Source organism: Physcomitrium patens, chromosome 3 (genome assembly GCF_059467195.1).
Source record: "Physcomitrium patens ecotype Gransden chromosome 3, ASM5946719v1, whole genome shotgun sequence".
Classification (NCBI taxonomy): Eukaryota; Viridiplantae; Streptophyta; class Bryopsida; order Funariales; family Funariaceae; genus Physcomitrium; species Physcomitrium patens.
Window position 1 is genome coordinate 22994497 of NC_143412.1, and position 8141 is coordinate 23002637.

At 35.5% G+C, this 8141-nt stretch overlaps 1 long non-coding RNA gene across 1 annotated transcript; it reads right to left on the reverse strand.

Moving 5' to 3' along the window:
• Positions 1-397: 397 nt before the first annotated feature.
• Positions 398-977, reverse strand: LOC149989597 (uncharacterized). The gene is made up of 2 exons (XR_016502397.1): positions 825-977; positions 398-794 (listed from the first exon to the last, which is right to left on the reverse strand). It is a non-coding gene; the product is annotated as an uncharacterized LOC149989597 (long non-coding RNA).
• Between the last annotated feature and the right edge of the window lie 7164 nt (positions 978-8141).

An 8141-nucleotide genomic window follows, 5' to 3' on the forward strand; every position in this document is an offset into this window, starting at 1 on the left:
AATTTCTCCCAAAAATCCTTCAAAATTTTTATTTTCGTTTTCCATAAAGAATAAAGATAAAATCAACCGAAATCCAATACCTTCTACCTCAAGCTTTCACGTCGGGTTCACCACTTATGTCGTATTACGTGCTTTCCTGCTCGAGAACGCGCCGGGCGTCTGGCTGTAGAAGGTAGTATGGAGATTCGCCGATAGTCAAGCAGTCTATCAGTTTTTGACTACTGGAATATAAACGACTGCAACAATGTACCGTAAATCTATACGGGTGCTCTTCGACTGCTTGTCGGAGTCCTTTTTTCCCCAGCCGGTAGGTCTCTAGACGTTACAGAGAACCCCGTACAACCCAAACTGTTAACCTTCAATACTGCTTTGTACTTACGATCTTGTATCCACTGACTGTCTTGTTAGATTAACCCAATAAATTTCATTCACTCCGCATACTCAATCCTATAGACACCCTTTAATCCTTCAATCACAGACGTAACTCGATTTCACAAAACAGTCAAGAGTATTCAAACCCACTTCATTTAAAAATCCCGATTCACCATTACAACATTGACTTCAGCAGCGATTGCCTCAGTCTTCCCCAAAACTCTACGAAGAAGAAAAATCCAAATCCTATGTCTTTCCTTCCCCGACCCGAAGCATGAAGCTCCTCTCTCTAATTCCCTTGATCTTCAAAAACCTCCCATCCCCCAAAATAAAAATCCACACCACTCCAAAACTATATCCCCCCTAACCTTATCCTCTGAATTTCTTCAATCTTCCGTCTTAGATCCGGAATTGGCTCCCACCTCAAGCTTGGATCCGAAATTGGCTCCCACCTCAAGCTTTCTCCTCCGTTTTTACCTTTAAGAAATCTATTTACCGAAAACAACGTTCCCTGAGACGGCACAGAGAACAGGACAGCCTGAAACAGAATCGAACCCCATAATCGGGACCACATTGAGTCGCCCGACCAATTCAGGTCCTATATTGGGAAAGATGTGAGTAGTAACCTGGATTTCCCGTAACTAGACAGCATTGGGTTGCCCCACCAATACAGGTCTCATATTGGGGAAGAGGACCCGGATTGGATTCTCGAAATTGGATCCAATTGGCTCCTCGAACCCGTCGTGTGAATTGGTCCTTCTCTTCCTACTGACTCCCGTTATTGGAATCGAACGGGGCATTCCAGTATGCCCCGGCTGACTGTAACGGAGTCACTGAACCTAACCACTCAGTATTTGTACTGGAGTTGGTCGATGCTCCCAATATTCGAGATAACTGAATATTAATAAAATTCCCCTTTCTTTTTATTTTCACTGTATACTCGTGTTACAACACGACAGCGGAAGATGACCTTTCCGCCAAAACTACCCAAGAGCAAGCCTAGTAGAAAACCCCGAATAGAGAAATCCTTATTCATTGGAACAAGAGCGTCTATAAGATCGTCCAAGGAAGGTACACTGTTTGTCATTTATGCTGCTCCAACTACTAGAGAGAAGATCTCGACAGCAAGTATACCTGAGCAATATAAGGATTTTAAAGACATGTTTGAAAAGAAGAATGTTGACATGCTACTGGAACACCGATCATATGATTGTGCCATAGACTTGTAGGAAAGAGCACAACCGCCTTTTGGCCCAATCTACAATCTATCACAGACAGAGTTGGCGGAGTTGCGAAAGTACATTGATAAGAATCTAGCCAAGAACTTCATTTGTCATTCAAAATCGTCAATTGGAGCAGCCATCTTATTTATGAAGAAGAAAGATGGCTCGTTGTGGATGTACATGGACTATCGAGGCCTCAACAAGGTAACAAAGAAGAATCGTTATCCGTTACCCTTGATTTTTGGTCTCTTAGAACAACTTGGACATGCAAGGATCTTTACAAAAATTGATCTAAGGAGAGCTTACAACCTCGTACAAATCAAGGAAGGAGATGAGTGGAAGACAGCGTTTCGTACAAGGTATGGCCATTTTGAGTATAATGTCATGCCCTTTGGTCTTACCAATGCTCCAATAGTCTTTCAACATATGATGAATGATATTTTCCGAGAACACCTTGACGATTTTGTTGTCATCTATTTGGATGATATTTTGATATTCTCTAGAACCGAGGAAGAGCATGAAAAGCACGTTCGTTTGGTCTTGGAAAAACTACATGAGCAAGGACTATATGCCAAGTTGGAGAAGTGTTTATTGCACTAAATAGAGATGGAGTTTTTGGGGTTCGTTGCGACTAGGGAAGGCTTGAAGATGGACCCCAAGAAGGTGGAAGCAATCGTGTCCTGGGAGGTTCCGAAGACGGTTAGAGACGTACAATGCTTTCTTGGTTTTGCCAATTTCTATCAGATCTTCATCAAGAATTACTCTCAAGTTGCTACTCCTCTCACTCGGTTGACATGCAAAGATAAGCTGGAATGGAGACCTCTAGCGGACAAGGCATTTCAAGACCTGAAGATCGCATTTACTATGGCTCCAATCTTGGTACATCCAAAATTTACAAAGGTCTTTTATTTAGAAACTGATGCTTCGGATTTTGCTTTGGGAGCTGTACTTTTACAAATAAGAGAAGACAAAAAGCTCCATCTAGTTGCATTCTATTCTCGAAAGTTCTCTGCTACTGAAATCAATTATGAGATCCATGATAAGGAACTTCTTGTTATAGTAGATTCTTTCCAAGAATGGCGTCACTTTCTTGAAGGAGCTGCACACCTATTGACCGTATACACAAATCACAAGAATTTGGAGTATTTCATGTCGGCTCGAGTTCTAAATTGACGTCAAGCTCAATGGAGTATGTTGCTATCTAGGTTCGATTTTTTTATCACTTATCGACCTGGAAAGCAGCAAGGACTATCTGATGTCTTATCGAGGAGATCGTATCTTGTACCAAAGGTTGGAGAAGCAGCTTTTGATCAACAATGTATGACATTATTGAAGCTTGAGCAATTTCAGCTTTATGCTACTATTGTGTCAATTGATGCTGACTTTCTAAATCAGGTATGTGTCGTGACCATTGAAGATTCAGTAGCCATTGATATTAAGCAACGTGCCAATGACGACAAGTTCAAGGTGGAGGGAGATCTTTTATACTTTGAAGAGTGGTTGTATATCCCAAAAGGACTAGTACGACTCCGAGTTCTTCAATCTCGCCACGATTTTCCAACTACGGGACATTTTGGATTCAACAAGACCTTAGAGCTTATTTCTCGAGATTTTTGGTGGTCCCAAATGTGAAAGGATGTGAAAGATTTTGTCCTCTCCTGCGACATTTGTTCAAGATCCAAGAATCCTCGGCATCACCCTTATGGACTTCTACAGCCATTGCCGATTCTACATCGACCACGGTCTTCAATTTTCATGGACTTCATCACGGACCTGCCATCATCGAACTCATTTGACAGCATCTTTGTCGTGGTAGATCGGCTTACAAAGATGGCGCACTTTGTTCCTTGCAAGAAGACATCATCCAGTGAAGTCAGAGCAAGGCTCTTTCTCGATAATGTGTATCGATATCATGGACTACCAGATGATATCGTATCAGATTGAGGAACCCAGTTCGTATCAAAGTTTTGGAGATCTCTCTTTGAGATACTCAAGGTAGATATCAAGCTTTCTTCGGCTTTTCATCTTCAAACTGACGGCCAAACGGAACGGATGAATCAAGTCTTGGAACAATACTTACGATGCAGCATCAACTATGAGCAAGATAATTGGACCACATATTTGTCGCTAGCCGAGTTTGCATATAACAACATCCTCCATGCGTCGACTCAATATACACCATTCTTTTCCAACTATGGGTATCATCCGAAGCTTGATTTATTGAGTCCGTCAACAAATAATAATCCAACAGCTGAAGGATTTGCGAAACAACTATCAGAGCTTCAAAATATGTTGAAGCTTCAATTACAATCCGCTCAAGAATCCTACAAGGCATCTACAGATAGATTTCAAAATTAAGCACCTACTTTCAAAATTGGAGATAAAGCATGGCTTCTTCAACGGAATATCAAGACCAAGCGACCATGTGATAAGTTGGACTATTGAAGATTGGGACCATTTATCATCCAGAAGCAAATCAATCCAGTGGCGTACCATTTGGAATTACCAACTTCTATGAAGGTACATCTAGTCTTTCATGTTTCTCTCTTGGAGCCTTATCGAGAGTCGTCTTTTTCTGGAAGAGTACAATGGGTCTACCACCTAGTATTGAGATCGAAAACAATGACGAATACGAGGTTGAAAAGATGCTGGATTCACGGCAAAGGTGGGGCAAGTTGGAGTATCTTGTTCATTGATGCGACTACGACATTAATGAGCGAATGTGGGAGCCAGTTGAAAATCTTGCCAATGGGCCACAAAAGGTACAGGAGTTTCATCAACAACATCCTCATAAATCTAAGCCAGTTCGATGATAGCTTCCTTCTAAAGCTTACTCACCAAAGAATATAAGAAAAGAGAAGAGCACCACCAAAATTCACAGTTGATGTAGTTATTTTCTCCAAGATAAAGTAGAATTTTTTCAGTAGCCATAGTTTAGTCTTTTGATATGGATAGCCAAGAGATAGATACTATGTCAGTCAGATTATCTCAACCGACTAGCTCACGAAGGCGACCCCGAGATGAAGAACTGCCTACACCACGACGACAATGGAGGATACCAAGTAACTGATCACTAGTGATTATATTCGAGTTCGAGCCTGCTTACGATGGTCAGCCAGAAGGCGTATTTGCAGGACAATTTCACTATGAGGACACGAAAGTTCATGCTTGGTCAGAAGTTGAAGGAATGGGCCACTACCATTGCCTTCAATGGCCGATGAACCACTTGCCTCGTGAACAACAGTTGGAGTTCATAGTAGACGTTATGCGACAGATCTTCATTTTCTTACGTTGGTACTAATTAACAATAACATTGCTTCTAAGAGACCTCGAAGCTAAAGGAGGGGGTGATGTTAGGGACATAGTCCTTAGAACCTTCTAGAGACAAGTTTCTAGAATCTTCTAGAAGCAAGTCTCTGGAACCTTCTAGAAGCTTCTTAGTTGGTAGAAGATGTTAGGGACATAGTCCTTAGAACCTTCTAGAGATAAGTTTCTAGAACCTTCTAGAAGCAAGTCTCTGAAACCTTCTAGAAGCTTCCTAGTTGGTAGAAATTGCTTGAGAAGCTTCCTAAATAGGAGTATATATTGGAATCGAGGCTGAAGAGATCTTCAGTCTCGACAAAACATTTCTTGGAGCTCTAGCTCACCTCTCTAGTGTTGTTCTTGTATTCATCTGATTAATCTAGTTCTTGCCAGTTCTTCTTGAACTTCTTGTTAGATCTCGAGCCTGTATTTCTGTGTCCGTGACAGTTGGTCTTGTAGTGGAATCTAGCAAAGTTTAACTTGTTGTATACATTAAAGCAAATCACATGCAAGCCAATCCACCATTATACTGGTTTTCTAGATGCATCGATACTAACTCATCCAAAAAGTTAAGACATTGAAGTTAAATTTAATAGAGTTAAGTTACAAACTCTAATTTGATTAGAGTCAAGATTTAACTAAGAGAGTTGTTCCTTCACTGTTGACTAACTTGAAGAGAGTTAAGAGTTAATAAAAACTTTTGATGAAAACTTTTGACAAAAATAATGAATATATGCAGCCAATTATAAGAGGTTTTTGTCTCCTCTAAATTGCCTCCAAAAAACATAAACTCCACAAAACATGAATTTTTTTGATGAAAATAAATGTCCATCCATGGAGTGAAGGAGAGCCACCACTTGTCTCCTTGAATGACTTTAATATATAGACTAGATGAATCCGTGTTGTTGTCATGAAAAGTTTGACTCCAATAAAGCTATTTTTGTGAATCAAAGAATATTTTTTAAATTCAAATACAATACAATACAAATAGAAAGAAAAAAAATACATAATGGGGCCTTCATATATGAAGTAGGATCAATAAATCCATGTTTTTTATAAATATAACTAAATAAATAAAAACTATAAAAAATTAAATTATTTTTAAAAAATTCTTTAAAATAAAAATTAAATAAAATATTTTTAAAAAATAATAATAAATAACTGATAAAATTTAAAAAATTTTAAAAAATAAAAAAAATAAAATATAATAATAATAATAAAATAAAATATCATATTAAAATTAATATTATAAATATTAAAAATTATAAAAATATTAAAATTTTATAATATTATATTAAAATTTTAAAATATTATAAATAATAAATAGTTTTTGAAAATAATAAAATTTTAAAATCCAGTTTTATACACACAACTTCAATCCAACCCACATTTCACCAGTCCAACAATAAATCCAAATATAAAAAAAAAAAAAAAAAAAAAAAAAAAAAAACAAAACAAAACAAAACAAAACAAAGAACAAATAAATAGACAAATTCAAAAAGCTAAAAAAAAAAACACAAAAACATAGCACTATATTATAAAAACAACTTCAGTTCAATCCACATTTCACTAATCTAACAACAAATCCAAACCTCAAATCAAAAAAACAAAACAAAACAAAACAAAACAAAGAACAAACAAACAAACTCAAAAAGCTAAACAAAAACACAATTTTTTTAATATTTTAGCAATACTTACTACAATATTTCACCATAATATCATAAATATCATAAAATATCATAAAATTAGAACTCTAGCCTCCTCGAAGAAAGTTCCACCAAACAATTGAAGTAAATGAATATATCCATAGCAACAATTTATAAGTACAAAAGTTGATTCGAGCAACAAGATTATAAGCCCATTCTGCTGCTTCTTCTTCGATGGAATAACAGAAAAACCTCCCACAATCACGATTCACGATGAACCCGTATTGTTAATCTACAATGAAATTTTTCTAAAATTTTGATTGCAAAGCATTATGATGATAATTCTTAATTCACTAATGTAAAACATCAATGTTCGAAATCAATGTTTGAAACATTTAGAATACATTGCTCTTATTCAAAACGCAAAACTTAAATATATGTTGAGCCTTTTTCAATGTATTTGCCTTTCCAATGTCTATATGATTGCATTACAATATGAAGTGCGTAAATTTGACAAAGAAAAAATCAGTATGGAACACCATAAAAAATACCCTGTAGAACTCTCCAATCAATTATAAAACAGGTTGTGAACTCCACAAAACATGAACCTTCTTGATGAAAACGAAGGCCCAACCATGCAGTGAAGGAGAGCCACCACTTATCTCCTTGAGCAATCTTAATATATAGACTCGATGAACTTGTGTCCTTATCATAGAAATTTTGACTCAAATGAAGCTATTTTTGTGAACCAAAGAATATTTTTCAAATTCAAATACAATACAAATAGAAAAAAAAATACATAATGGAGCTTTCATGTATGAAGCAGGATAAATAAATACATGTTGTTACGAATAAAAACTATAAATGTAACTATAAAGATAAAAACTATAAAAAAAATTAATTATTTCTAAAAAAATATTTAAAATAAAAATTAAATAAAAAATAACTAATAAAATTTTAAAATTAATAAAATACACAATAGAGCTTTTAGGTATGAAATAAGATAGGTAAATCCATGTCATTGTCATAGATAATATACAAAAATGATAATTAATCTTGTTCAAGGAATTACTTGTGAAAATATAAAAAAATAAAAAATAAATTATAAAACATTAAATCATAAAAGTATGTTAAGACATTCAAAGATGTATTAAAGTTAATAAATTAATAAAGTAATAAATTAGAATACAAAAAATAAATTACTAATATTTATGTAATTAAAAATTTTAAGAAAATAATATTTAGTAAGAAATTTAAATTATTATTTCTAAGAAGAAGAATCTTGATAGAATAGAAGGAAGTGCATCAAGAGAGTGCTACATAATGTTGACCATGAAAACAAATATATTGTCGTGGATCCAAACCAACATACTTAATTGATTGCCCTTGAGATTTGTTTATTGTTATTGTAAATATAAGACAGATGAGAAATTGCTTTCTCTAGAAGTTAATGTAATCCGTAGAATAAACACTAAGTTTTCAGCAAATTTTCCTTTAAGAATTCTTGCTTCAAGAACTCAATCCATTAGTCATATAATTATCAATTGGGTTCCATTGCAAAGTCTTTAGCAAGGAGCAATATTTCTTAGTAGTGTCA